The following is a 14,836-nucleotide window of genomic DNA, read 5'->3' as shown; positions in this document are numbered from 1 at the left end:
AGTGTGTGAAGAATCTATAAAAAAAAACTGACCTGTTCAAATTGTTGTTTTTCCAATCCATGCACTGTTTTTATTAATTAGGAACCAAACCAGATTGATCGTCATTTTATAACGTTTGACATATTCACTGTCTTCCTACTTCCAGCAGAATCTTCTTAAATCTCCCAGCACTGTGTTTTATTGCTGGTACCATATGCTTTATTGTTCAGCCACAAGAGCTTCGCTCTGCACAAAGACTCATTACCTACTGCTTGCTGAGCAGCTTCAGGCTCACTGAGGCTGCCTGTGTGATCACATGGGAGTTTTGTCTGAGAAAGCCAGGCATGCCACTGATTTCACCGGCTACAGATATTTTTATCAGCTGAGGTCTACTATGAGGAAGGAATAACAAATTCTAAGGCTTCTTTAGCTCATTAAGACAGCAGTTGTTATGGAAATCCCCTCAACTTTTTTTTTTCCCCCAATTATTATTATTAACACTCCCACTTGTAACACTGGTCCAAGTAGAAATTCAAGAGATCTGTTAGAAGTAATTTTTTCTTATGGGGAGTGGCACAAACCATGCATTGTCTGCATCGCTCCGCACACGGTGCACACTGAAATTAATATTCTGGAGAGGTAATATTTTGCCAACACTTAATCTGCCAGTGTTTATCCCTTATGGAGAGGATGAGCTTCCGAATGAAAAATTGTACCTAAAAAGCAGCCCCTTGATTTGAATTTGTCTCATCAGTCAAGGGCATTATTCTGTAATCTTTGGTCATAAAATGAGTTTTGCTGGCTTCAGTGAGCCTACTCAGGTGAATGAGAATTGGCCATTTGAGCGAGGATTAGTCTCAAATCCGAATGACAAATTATGTAATACAATGAAGTCTAATCTCTTCTTGGTAATAGTTGGTGATACTCAGGGCGGGTTTTTTTTGTGTACGCGTGTTTGGTTGGTTGGGGTTTGTTGTTTATTTTTTAAAAAATATAAATTTGAATAACATTTTATATTACTTAAAAATTTAATATTTACCTAAGCATTTCACATTAGAATAAGTGAATACCTACATTCAAATTACAAAAGCCTTTATAGAAAATGGTAAATATTATTGATCTTTTTTCACTGATGCATTATCAGTATGAGGGATCCATGCTGGAATATTTGGAGATAGCTTAACTCCTTCTGCAGAGTGAATTTGCCAAATATTCTAATTTAAAGCTCTCAACAAACCATCTAGTGATGATAAATGAACATCTCTTCTCCACCCTGAAAACTGGTAGTGAACACGCAATTATCCATAATTTTAACACTGCAAAGATGCTGCTATTCTATAGTCAATTATCTCTAGAATAATTCATAGGATTTTGATAACATAAGATAGCAAAAAAACCCTGTTTTCTCACTAACATTCCACAAATGAAATACCTCCTTATTCTATTTAAGATCTCTCTCATTACAATAAATGACAGCTCGTGGCTCATGGTTGGCATTATTCTGGTCCTATGGAAGTGAGTGGAAGTTTTGCTACTGATCTGCATGGAAGAAGGGACAAGCATGACTAATACAGTTTCATTTGCCTTACCGTGTCATCATGCAAATCAATGACAAAACTCATTTCTTTATTGTTCTTGGCATCTTGCTCATCTTGTATTATTAAGGTTTTGTAACAGTTGATATGCAGTGTCTGTGATTACACTGAATTATACCAGATGGTTAGTAAAGGATTCAGAATTACCCACAACTAAATACAGTAATGAATATCTTCTAGACTCTCACATTCACGTTTTTTAATAAAAAATTCCGTTATCAAGAATGACTGTATTTTTCAGTGCCACCATTTTCATCTACCCAACAACACGGACCGAGCAGATTGTTCGTGGCTGAGAACCTTCTACGTCTCTTAAGCAGAAAGCACTGCTGTGTATACATTAATGAGAAGAAACGAAAGCAGACTAGATGGGTTGCTAACGAACAGCTGGTTTAGCTAAAGCTATGCATTTTTTTTCCCCTGGCGATATCACTGATGATGTCACGATGCCAGTGCAGGAAGACATAAACAAAAGGCAGGCATTTTTGCTGCAGTAGCACTAAGGGAAAAAATAAAAACCAAACCTCTGACAGATAGAAAGAACAAAAACTGGCAGAAAAATAGTACTACTGTCACATTTTTGTGGTTTGTTGTTATATACACTATGGAACAGTTCTGAAATCCAGGAAGGTGGTTAGAGGAAAACACATTCAAGGACATGATACAGTTAAACCAGTTAGCAGCAAAGTGTTGTTTCTGCAGGAGACAATAGCAGCAAGCAGTCTCCAAGGCAGCCTCAGTTAATCACTTCTTCAAGGTTGATGGGGGGAGGGAGGGAAGCTTCAATCTTCATAGTGGAATTTGGAATTTCCTAATTCTAACTTGACATTTTTAGGTAACTGAATTATATTCCATCCCATACTCTCTTCTTACAGGATTACTGAATAGATGTCAGAGCAACATTGCTGAATTTCTGCTCAAACATACTATTGAGGAAGTGCCTTTTTGCCACCATGGAAGGCATTATAGATCACCCAAGAGCCAGAACTTAGACCTCTCTTGTCACTCCTTAGTAAGAAGAGCTCCAAATGAGACAATACTTTCCAGTACCCCTCTTGTAAGAGACAGGACTTCTTCAAGAGAATCCAAATTCACCTTTCCTTGAAACAACAGTGGGTGTATGCAAATGCTTAGCAGTCTCTTCTACCCAAGGTCTCCCATGGGAGTCAAGGTAAGCGAGAGCTCTCTTTTCTCTAATGTAAGGAAACAGAATCAAGAATCTGCTGACCATCTGTAAATAAGGGTAAAATCCTGGTTTATTCTACTCTATGTGCATTTAAACTTGAGTACTTTTATAAAGGTTATATGCATTGAAATACAGATCTTGCACAGAATTTAAAAACAAAAAAAAAAAAAGCCAAAACGCCCACAACAACCCAAAAAGAGCCATATATTGCAAATCAGACTAAGCCTACGATTTGAAATTCAAATAATTTCCACCTTATACAACTAAATTATTTTGTTAGGTATTGAACTTAATCTGCTGTTCAGTATCCTGTATCACCGTTGGATGAATCAGATATGAATCAAAACAATTACAGGAACAGACTGTTCAATTTCATTGAACAAAAAAGGGGCACCTTGCACTCAATACCTTGTTATTCTAAAGTTTGGAATCCTGTACCTTGCAATGAAATGCAAGAGCTCCTCTTTCTCCAAGTACACCAAAAATGCAATAACTTCCATAGCAGGTGAGTAAAAGAGGGTTTTGCTGAAACTCTTGCAGTCTAGTGCCAAAAAAGATCTGAGGTCTAGGATTTATAAAAAATGTTCAGTGGACCATGCATGCTCTGCTCCAGCTCTTACAAACAGCATGGTTCACATGCCATGGTTTGCAATTTATGAGCTACAGCAGCAGCTCTAAATGCCTCAGCACTGGCTTTCAGGTTTGGAAATAGATGATTTGTGGTCACTTCTTTGGTAAGATCTATAAACCTTACCCATGTCAAGTCCTCTAATTTGAATTCAAATTCAAATTGCAAACTTCCAGTGGAACTCTGCCATTACAGAAGTTCTAGAGAGTTAAAAATGCACACCTAAGAGAAAATAGTGTAATAATTAATCTGAAGTTACTATCAGTAACACTGGGGTAGGATAATCTTAAGTATAAATTCTACATATTTCTTTCCAAACCAAATATAACTCAATCAAATAAATTTCCACACCCTGGCCCCAAATGTCTTGCTTTCTCTAGATATATCACAGTCACAGCTAAACCATCTTCAAGTAGTGTCATGGTAACTCTTTGGTTCCAAACACTGGGGCTTGATGGATTTCTATAGCCTGCCAGGAAGAATGACACACTTTGGGTTCCTGAACTGTGCAAATATGAAAATTCTATTCATTCATAAATGGCATTTTCAACAAAGAAATACAACTATGTTTTGAAATAAGAGTCTAGTCAGTGAAATAAATGAAAATAGACAAAATTTATTTGAAAGGTAAGATGATATCTGCTTTCTCCATCCATCTGTTGATCTGCAACCTACAACTGAAGGGCAGGCCTATGGGAAGCTGTTCTGATTTCTGCACCCTAGCAATCTCATCCCCAACTTCATGCAGTGACTCCTAGTTTGTCAATGTAGGGCTGCCAGTGCCACCCTTCACTCTTACTTCTGGCACTCTTACCCTGTCACGTCAATTTGAAGGATGCCATGTACAGTTTGCTATTTTTCTGATTCTTAAGAAGTACCTGCTTGACCAGGGCCAAGTTCCTAAAAGCAGGCACAGAGTAACAGTAAATTCTCTTTACACATACTATGAGGTATAGAACAGCATACCCCTTCCAACTGAATTTTAGCAAAACAGCTCTTGAAAACAACCTCATTTTTAATGATACAGTCTTGTTACATCTTACATAACCTGCATTTTTCCAAGATAAAATTAACCCCTTCCAGGGTGATATCTCAAAGGAAAGCACTCTTCCTTTCAGAAAACAGCACTGAAAGGAACTATGCATTAGAAGAGCTACTGTATGCAAACAAAAATACCCCCCTGTACTAAACATATGGGGTTTCTTTCTCCTTTCACAACCTTTCCCAAAACTGATAGTTAACTACCAAAATCAAAGAAATATTAGCTTTGGCAGGCAAACTAGTGTACTGAGAGGTGTATAGCCAAGTGGCAAAAGAATCTCTTGACTGCTGTTGCGTTACATGATGTGAATAATCAAAGCAAATAATTAATAATGTAATGCTTCATACAGCCATCATTCAAAATGCCAGCAGAGCATGGTGTTTTTCAAATAAAACTAAGGAAGTTATATTTGAAAAAGCAAACTGGTCATTACCTTGTTTAAAAAAAAAAAACACTTAGAAGGCAGATACTTGAAGAAAAGAGACTGCCTGTGCTGTCTTGTATGTGCTTCATAAGCCAGCTTTGCTCCAGCCAGTTTCCATGACACCTCAGACATTGCAATGTGATCCATGCAGATTAGTAACTCAGAACTATGCAAAACTATGTTTGGTGTGGTTAGAAATTGCAAGACATAAACAGAAGAAACAAAGGTGCCTTTTCGTTTATAATTAACTGACTCCTTACTCCATTCCCTTTTCTCTTGCTTGGTCACTAAGCACACCTTTTCCCAAAGTATTATTTTCCAGCTTATAAATTTCACTTGGCTGTTGACCAGCAAAAAGTTTAAAAATAAATAAAATTAAGAGATATTTGAAGCAAACATAATAGCTAGTATTTTTTCTCTCCAACTACTTGGTTATTCTAGTCCTCCTTATACCACAGTAAACAAAAAAAGTTTACTGAGTCAGTGCGGTTGAAACAAGAAAAAAATCCAGTCAGAAGGAAGCAGACTGGACTTGTCATCAACAGAGCTTTATAAAGCACCACTGTTGCTAAACCAGCAACATTTGCCTCATTCCTTGTTTTCTCAACTTCCATAGTGGAGCAGACAAGCTCTTTAGTTTTCATCTTCCACAGAAAGATGAATTTTTCATTGTTACAATTTTTACATTTGTTCCTGCCTACCATAAACACAAGTATATTAATTTGAGCAGAGGCAGATGTAAAAATATAACAGATACAGAGACAGAGTTAAGCAGTAATGTAAATTTTATAGCAGTTAGTTTATGAAGCATTCTGACTTAAAACACAAGACATTTTCAATGTACTATTTAGAATAAAAAACACAACACTGAATTACAGGTTATATGGTAACTTGTCACTGTTTCAAATAACATTTAAAGCCTAGAAACTGATTCTCCTTTAGTAATGTGTATTCAGCAGAACTTGAAAATAATTTTTATTTATTTTTTCATTTGTCTATTAGCATCACGGATAACATCAGCACAGCAACGGGAATTTTATTGCTTGTCCTGAGTCTTCTCTACCAGCAGAACACAATACATTTCCCCCCAATATGTTGCCTGACAGCAGCCTACATTAATAAAGTAAAAGTATTTTACAGGCGATTTCCCTTCTCATACCCTAAAAAACATGGTCATGATTTCACTTGCCTATAAGTCAGCATTAAAGAAATTAAATGAAAAATATTTTCATATATTGTAGTATCCAAAATGATTTTCCTACCATGAATACGCATTTTCATAATATTAAAACCCAAACCACTGTACTTTTACAGCAAACTTCTTCCTATGTAATTGTAACATTCTAAAGTTTCAGAAAGTACATGAGCCAATGGTATGTGATTACAGCCCAGAAAGCCAACTGCATCAAAACAGGAGTGGCCAGCATGTCAAGGGAGGTGATTCTGCCCCTCTATCATCATGAGAGCCCACCTGGAGTGCTCTAACTAGCTCTGGGGTCCTCAGCACAAGAGAAACATGGACCTGTTGGAGCAGGTCCCAAGGAGGGCCACAAAGATGATCAGAGGGCTGAAGCACCTCTCCTATGAAGACAAGCTGAGAGCCTGGAGAAGAGAAGACTTCATGAAGACCTTGTTGTGGCCTTCCAGTATTTAAACGGGGCTTAGAAGAAGTGGAAACTGTTTTAAACTAAAAGAGGGGAAATTTAGATTAGCCATTAGGAAGAAATTCTTTAGTCAGAGGGTAGTGAGGCACTGGAACAAGCTGCCCAGTGAAGTTGTGGAAGTAGTCAAGTTCAGGTTGGAAGGGGCTTTAAGCAACCTGGTCTAAATGGGTGCCCATAGCAGGGGGCTTTGAAATGGATGATTTTTAAGGTCCCTTCCAACCCAAGCCTTTCTATGATTCTACTCTATGAAAGTAAGCTGCTCAAATTCAGAAATGTGCTTTCTAAGCAATGCTGATTGTCACTCCTTCCATTTAGGAAGAAGATGGATAGCAGTATTTAAATAACCACATTCGTATTAGCAAATCAGTGGACAGCTCTAGGATGCACTGGTTTAAATCCATAACTTCATAATTTGATTGCACTGTTTTCAACTGGTGTTCAAAGACACCGTGTTTTCGATCTAACTTTCCAAGAATTTAAAGGGTTAAGTGTAGTAGTCACATGCCCTGAAACTGTGCAAGGATCAACATTTTTGCAACATGCTCAAGTCTGAAGTTCTTTTATAGAAGCAGCTATTGAGTGACTGTTTTATCTAAAGTTCTACGTAAAAGGGATCAGAACTAAATGAAGACTTTTATTAGAGCGTTTTTATAACCCAAATATCTTTCAAGACTTCAGCATTTCAGAAACCATCAAGAATTTTTTTTTTTAATTAAACTGCTTGATACCTACCAGCTGCAGAACCTCATGTTTCAGCTAGTTTTGTTCACAATATTAAGTAGACACACTCATCATTCTGACAGCAGTACAATAGCCATGGGTTGAGGATGTCAAGCTATGGTCCCTAAAGACTGCAGCCTCCTGCATTGGTGCATTTGCAGGGGAGAATTTTTTTTCCTTTTAAAATCATTATTTGACATATTTTCCAGTGAACAGCTTAAAAAAGTAAATTAGACTTTCAACGAGGATTACATTCAAATACTTTGAATAAGGCTCACGGATTTATGGTACAGAAAAACTTGTAGGGACCGCTGATATCACCTGATACAAAGTTGCATCATTTGACAGTTTCCGGTGTTGCAGAAAAGAAGCAATTACCAACTCAGTGGGATTTTTGGCATCCCTGCAATGATTGTGATTTCTCAGCTAGATTTGTCCCTTTGGCCTAGGATCTTAAAGCACTGAGGATAATACTGTTTCCATCACAATATTTTTCCTTTTAGGAACATGAGGACCATGTTTATTACTGCTTTATTGAGTTGAGATAATACTAGGCTTGTCAGATATTTAGAAAGAGTGTAGCCAGTGTGTCTGTTCTGACCTTCCAGGTCACAGTAAAGGTGCAAGCTGACAGCACCAGCTGTCATTTGCAGTTAACAGACTTTTACCAGATCAACAGCTCTAAGCTCATAGGGGAACTCACCAGTTTTGTGACTGAAGAAAAAGAAGTCAAGGTTCTTGGCCCTTACTTTCCATCTTCCAGGGTGGGTGGATTTCAGTGACCCTACCACTAGTCTAGCTGCCTACCTGGAATTCTCTCCTGCCCCACGTCCACTGTTGGTAGCACGTACATAATTCTCTGAATACAGGATTGTAAATGCAGACTTCAGCCATTTAAGATTTCAAGAAGTATCTGCCAGTGCCAACTGCTCTACTTTTTCAGAGCAAAAGACATTCTCACTGCCCTGGATGTCTTGGATTTAGAGACAGGAGTGACCTCATTTACATTCAGAAAACATATTCCATGTCATTTACAATGGCAATGAGTTCACAACTGCAGTGTGTATCCTGCAGTTTTCTTATTATCTCCAGTACTGTGAGAATTCCTGAAAAGCTGTCATATTTAGCTTGTTACATACTTATAACAGCAAATTGGTACATGCTCCGTGCTGATCTTCTTCTTATTTTCTGTAGTTGTAAACAACTAAAAAATTACTTTAAGATCATAATCACACAGGAACAGACCCAGATCAACAAGTGCGAACCTTGTGACATTTAGTGTGTCAAGCAATGACACAGGCAAAGTTTGCAGAGAACAGCAGGATCTTGAAGTAGACAAGCTGAGATGAGTAGGAAACTCAAACCCTTTGAGGACATAAGAAAGGGGTCATAGACACAAAAGCCTGCCTACTTTTCTAACTGTAGAAGTTAATCTAATTAAAAAATGCTAATTTCCCCACAAACCTTGCCGATGCTTTAAATTATCATACCACAATAATGACAGCATTAACAGCCTTAAAAGCTATATATAACCTGATATATCACTTTAGAAGCTAAATATCTTAAATGTCAAGCAGGAAACAAAGATGGATGCAAAGACCTAGGGCTGCAAAGAGAACAAAGACCTACCACTTATCTTGTAACAGTTATTTTTACATGGCAACTGAAAATTCTATACACATAATGACAAAGGTGAATTTTAAAAAAGATATTAAAAAAACAATGAAATAGATTTGCAGGAACTGCTCAAAAACATTAGAAACAGTATAGGAGTTAAAAATTTTTAAAGTTACCAATATTAATGAACCCTGACAGGTAAGTGGAGAGGAAAGACCAAGATCTTGCTTCTATTTCAAGAGGCAAGGAAGGTACATTTATGACTGTAAAAATTGATGCTAATGGGGATACAAAGAGATGCATCAGCAGGTGAAAGTAACACCACTCTTAAAGCAGTGCTGAGATATACACGAGAACACAGCAAGAATGCATTTTGAAGGCCAGGATTTTGTGATATTGAGATGGAAAAGGCTAAAAGGTTTGCATAAGATTTTGCTTCACAGTTGATTTAAGTCAACCATCTTGGAGGACAGAAACTGCTTACTGGAAAACAGTCTTACAGGAAAAATCTGAGGGGGATACATCCATTGTTAGCAGAGATATCATAAATAAACTTTTTCCCCCCCTAGATTAACCAGAAAAGGTACAGATGGAAATGAAAAGGCCACTAAAAATATAACTGTGTAGAAAGTTGTAAAATATGGAAGGAACAAAGTACCTTTTCAAAAATAAACTGAGTAGCAATTAGAAGAATAAAAGAACCAAGAGTGGGAAAAAAGCACAGGCAAGCCAACATTTCAGAAGATGAAATATGGTAAACTCTTGAAGATGGGTTGTGGAAGATGAGACCAAATCTTTATTTTGAGATCTAGGAAATATATTTGTATCTAATGTATACGTGCTGAAAATAAGGCACATGGGTCCTAAAGTATCTGAATGACAGAGAAAAATCAATTGAATGAAAAATACCAGAAATATCATACTTTGACACAGACTGCCAATTTATGCTAGGAACATAATTCTATCCATTAAAAAGAAAAATAAAAAGGAGTTCCCCTTGGATCCTAACCCTCCAGCAAACTCAGAAGCAAAATTCACCAAGTGTAATGTGCACTAAGCGAGTGGAATATTGAAAGGTATCACTTTGTTACACAAAATCAGAGAATTTGCTGAAAATACATCAAGGACCTTGGACTACTATCAGTGGGATGGGGAATGCCAAAATCCAAAATACAAGACAGGCTGTCAGCTGAGTCAAATATAGCCTGAACCAGAACTGAAAATTCCTGCCTGTCCACACATCCAGTGTTTCATTCCATCTAAGCAAACAAACAAGGTGACTCTGCTAAGGATATCCAACACTATGGTCTCTATTCAACACTCAGTCATCAGTCAAAAGCCAGATCTTCAGAAAACAAACCCAAGTGTTCAGAGGCCCACATATTAAATGTCAAATAAAATGCAGAAGAATTTTTTACTAGACAGTGGGTAACCACTGAGGACTCTCAAGCCATAGCCTGACTGCATACAATTCACCACTAGGAATAAAAACTAGCAACTAATAGCACGCCAAGCACTTATTAATTGCTATACTACTGTTATTTCCACTATACAGATGTTATTAATACTTTAATGGTTATACTGCAAAGCTTTTCTCTGGATTGTAAGAAGAACCCACCAAACTGCTAGCATTGGACTGACAGCACAGACACGGAATAAGTTTGCATAATCAATTAGATCCCAAAATCCACTTTTTATGAGTAATTCTGTGAGACTTTGAGCAGCTTAACTTTTCCATACCTAGCATTTCCATATGAAAACATAAAATATAAAAAAATCAAATATCTTATTGTTACTTATCCCACAATTGTGCTCTTAATGGTTAAAATGTACGCTCCAAGATCACCAGTTAGAGAGAACCTGTTTCATTAACAAGCCAAACAATAAGAGGAAGAAAATCAATTCAGAGTTACTTTGCACTTCCATCAATAACAAAGGTGGGGGGGAGATGTAAGAAAGGACAATTATAGTGGCAGGTCTGAAAATTTAAGCCCAATATGAACTTTACAATTCTATTTCTAAGTAATATCAATAAGTGGATGGGAAAGTACTGTTTCTTCTGATCAGGGTGATATGCTGTCACTTGAATTTAAAATACAAAACAATTCTTCAGATAGGAAAATTTTAAAACATCTAACATTATTTTAATACACACAAAGCAGTTAAAAGCCATTTATTTCTCCTCTCAAAGATAATCCCTACTAATTGCTCTAGTTGTGGAAATACATTTTTGTGGGAAAGGATAATGAAGACTACTTGTTGAATTGCTCATGTCATTATTTCACTGCAGAATCCAAATACTATAGCCAGACTCATTCCCAGCATGCTGAGTATCAGCCTACAGAAAAGGACCCATGCATAAGCCACTCTGACCTTTCTTGCTAGTTTCTTCTGACCTTTCTGACCTCATTAGGCTGCTATAAAGAAAATAAAGGAGCTGTTGGGTACTCTTGACGGATTAGAAATAACAAGAATGTGTCTAGGACTTACTTAAGTACTAAACCGGGCCTCTGAATCATAATGCTTTTCAATCAATCAAAAGTATAATAGGGATGATGATTAAAAAATAGAGGTAGGGAGAAATGGATTCTTAAAATATTAAGCGTGAATAGTATGCGTTTTGGAAATAGTTCATCAGCATCCTTAACTATTTATTCTGCTGCAGTTTTAGATGATTGAATTTTTAAGGCCCCACTTGAGTGAGAACAGATATTAAAAAACAATGGTCCCAGCAGAGTTATTCTCATTAAGCATGAATCTAACTTAAGCACGGTGCTGGAAGAGGGCTTTGGTCTCTTCTGGTCAGATTTATTTAATGAATTCTTCAAATTCCCAATGGAAGGAACCTCTAGAGACTAAAATGCAAGTCTGTGAACTCCCTGTGTCACATTTCAAACACGACATCATATTATCAACAAAATCTGTATCTTTACAGACAAAAGGGTAGAAATACTATGAAAGTGCTTATTCTTTACATACACACCTTCTCCAGTGGAATTACTTGGGATTTTTAAACTGTCTCCCAGTCCTGAAATGGAAACATCACGCATTTTTATAGCTTACATCATAAGAAGTACAAGACTTACAAATTAATTTTGCTCTCTAGATATTGGGGTTTGCCATCTCCAGTAAATATTTATTTATTTATAACTAATACTGGCATCTTAGCAAAACTCTCAGAAAGGAAAGAACAGGCCACAACTTACAAGCTCCAAGTACTACAAGATAAATTACAGCAGCTGTTCTCTCAGTTGCAACATGAGACACATGCCTTTCTTTTTATTCTGTATTTCTAGTTTCTAGGGAGAGAAGTGCTATAAGGGAATTTACAGTCACAGAAATCTTCTGAGTTCCCATATATTGTGATTTCTGATTAAAAGTTATTGTACTTAACCACTGGAAAATATTTATGGGAAGAGAAGAATTTTTCTTCATATGATAAACTACTACTAAAAGAAGACACTAGTAGATAGGCTGACCTCAGCCAAAGGGTTCAGGCTGTATTATGCTATGCATTAAAATGCAGACACCGTCACATAAAATTAAATTATGTCCTTTTTAAAAGTAAGACTATGCCATCATTTGTTCCTGAAATACCCTCTGTTCAGCTGTCCTGCAGTTTTATAGATCCTGACATGGGAAAACTGTTGCAGTTGTGATAGTGGGGATTGTCCCTTTCAGAAATTTATAGTCATTGGTAAATCTCTGCATTTCCCACATCTCCCCTGCACTGAGTGCACAAGCAGCCCCAAGCCAGCAGGAGGGAGGAGGACGCACACACTGCATTTGTGCAGGAGCTCTTATCAGGCTTTATCCCCACCAGCTAAAATGTCTTAAAGCAGCACTGGATCCAGATACTCTCACACTGCACATAGAGCTAAGTTAAATGACACAGTGGTCAAAAAACAACTTAATAGTGTTTCTAGCACAGATTTCACAGTTGCTGTATCTGGGCAGCTGTTCTAGCACAATTGGATTAGTGATTTATGCTGCGTCTCTGCTCCCCCCTTTTAAGACAGTGGATTAAGATTTGAACATGTAAATTTTTCATCCTCATCACTATTCAGAGTTTGTGAATGCAGAAACATTTCAAGACTTGTAGAAGTGTTTTGGTTTGGTTTTTGTTTGGGAGTTTGTTTCTTTTGTTGTGGTAGGGGGTTTTTTCCCTTTGTTGTTAGCCAGATATTATGGTGTGAAGATAAATGGTGGACAAGGATCTTGTGTTTGGATATTTAAAATTAAAACAAAAAACATCAAAGTAGAATTGTTATGAGCTGGCAATTCCTCTCTCTTATGTATGATGGGGCAAAAATCAAAATTGTCATCTTACAGGTATGCAGACATTTCTATCATCTGTCTGTCTGTAACAAAGAGAAATTCAAAGATCCCACCTATTTGAGGTTAAATTATTAATTTTCCCAGCTTGTCCTTGTTTTGGAATTTGCTTATTCCGATGAATTAACTACAACAGGTAACCTGCCATTTAAAGAGCACATAGAACAAAATTCACAAAACAAAAGGGCAAGGGAGAAAAAAAAAATCAAAACAATAGGTAACTGTTCTTTTATCATATTATTTATTTATGCTATTATCTCATTGAAACTCTTCAGAAGCATGTTATATTTGTGTTGCAGTGTAAGAGTTTCCCAAAATTTTGCATATATATATATGCTACCTGTCCAGAGAAGGGAAAAAATAACAGTACACTATTCAGCTTGCTGTAATGTAATTTACTTCCTACTTGCAGATTCCCCACAACCCTCCTCTCTTAAGCAGTCACTAAAGGAATATTGGTCTATTACCTTTCTAAATCACATTTTTAATTGCACCCAGCAGTGGACAAATGGTTAACACTAAGAATCATTTGGAAATTTCTTCTGCAGCATTTACCAATCAAACTTAATGGAGCACCTCTTAAGTCAGCAGTACCATTTTCTCATTTGAGGTTTTTTTTCAGTAGGGTTCCACCTTACTGTATGCTAAGCACACAAATAAGAGAAACATACCTCACATCACTTGAGTACAGCAAAAGAAAAATATTTCCATACTGAAAGTGTTCTTTCTTAAATGAATATTATGTGAAAATTCCAATGTATTCATCTTTACTTATATACTAAAAATGAGGAAAGTTGGGCCAAGTGAGCCTTCATTAAGTGGCTTTTGTACTCTTCACTGTAGAAACTTATCAGATAATCAAAATCAGACACAACACAATATATGGCTTAAGTTACTGAAAGAGAATCAACTACCTTCAGTAATGTGTGATAAGGATAATCCAGGTAAGGTAAAAAGAAATAATATAAAAAGTTCATTTGAGTCAGGCTATAAAGACATTCACCAAGGTAAATCAAAAAAGGAGATCAGTAACTCTGTGGTCATGGACTACTGGTCTACATGGGCATGTCCACAAGATGCTGTACGTAATCTGCACACCACTACACTCAGATCCCCAAAAAACCAGCCAGGTTTAGTGTCTGCGTTAATATCATGGCTAACCCATAAATCAAATAGACCCTTCAGAATAAGGGTTACCTACACTTGTGCTTTCTGATCTTCCCTTCATCAATACATGTAACATTTAAAAATCACATTCTAATAACAAGCAAGTAAAAGGTAACAAGTATACATGTTTTCCAGTATCTGAGTAAAGCTTTCATGAAATCACAAACAGGTTATGCAAGAGAAGATGCTATCATCATTTTCTTGCTATTTATCAAGCACTTTAAATTACATTGTGACATCATTAAAATATTATACTAATGACACAGAGTTCTCTGAACACATTTACTATTTGAGATGTGTTGACCATCTCTTTGTGGCTAAATCATATCCCTTACTTCCAGTCTTCGGAAAAAGTAGATCACATCATGATGTGACAAATTACAAAAGAAGCCTTGAAAGCACCTCTTCAGATTAAGCTGGTGTTTAGTTTTCCAAAACATTAAAGAGCTGATACTTTTGCAAGCAAGTGACAAAAGATG

At 36.8% G+C, this 14,836-nt stretch overlaps 1 protein-coding gene across 2 annotated transcripts in view; it reads right to left on the bottom strand.

The window, feature by feature from the left end:
* CSRNP3 (cysteine and serine rich nuclear protein 3) overlaps positions 1–11,851 on the bottom strand; it is a 53,486-nt gene extending 41,635 nt beyond the window's left edge. Inside the window, exon 1 of one of the 2 annotated variants that reach the window (XM_018072666.2) lies at positions 11,839–11,851. The gene's annotated coding sequence lies outside the window, so the exon portion shown is untranslated. Of the gene's footprint in view, positions 1–32; positions 258–11,838 lie in introns of those variants that run through there. The other variant, XM_008930999.3, reaches the window with a different exon arrangement.
* Between the last annotated feature and the right edge of the window lie 2,985 nt (positions 11,852–14,836).

This window comes from Manacus vitellinus, unplaced genomic scaffold (assembly GCF_001715985.3).
Source record: "Manacus vitellinus isolate BGI_N305 unplaced genomic scaffold, ASM171598v3 scaffold_22_pilon, whole genome shotgun sequence".
NCBI classification, from domain to species: domain Eukaryota; kingdom Metazoa; phylum Chordata; class Aves; order Passeriformes; family Pipridae; genus Manacus; species Manacus vitellinus.
The sequence above is the reverse complement of the archived record's forward strand: the minus strand, read 5'-3'. Positions and strand labels throughout refer to the sequence as shown.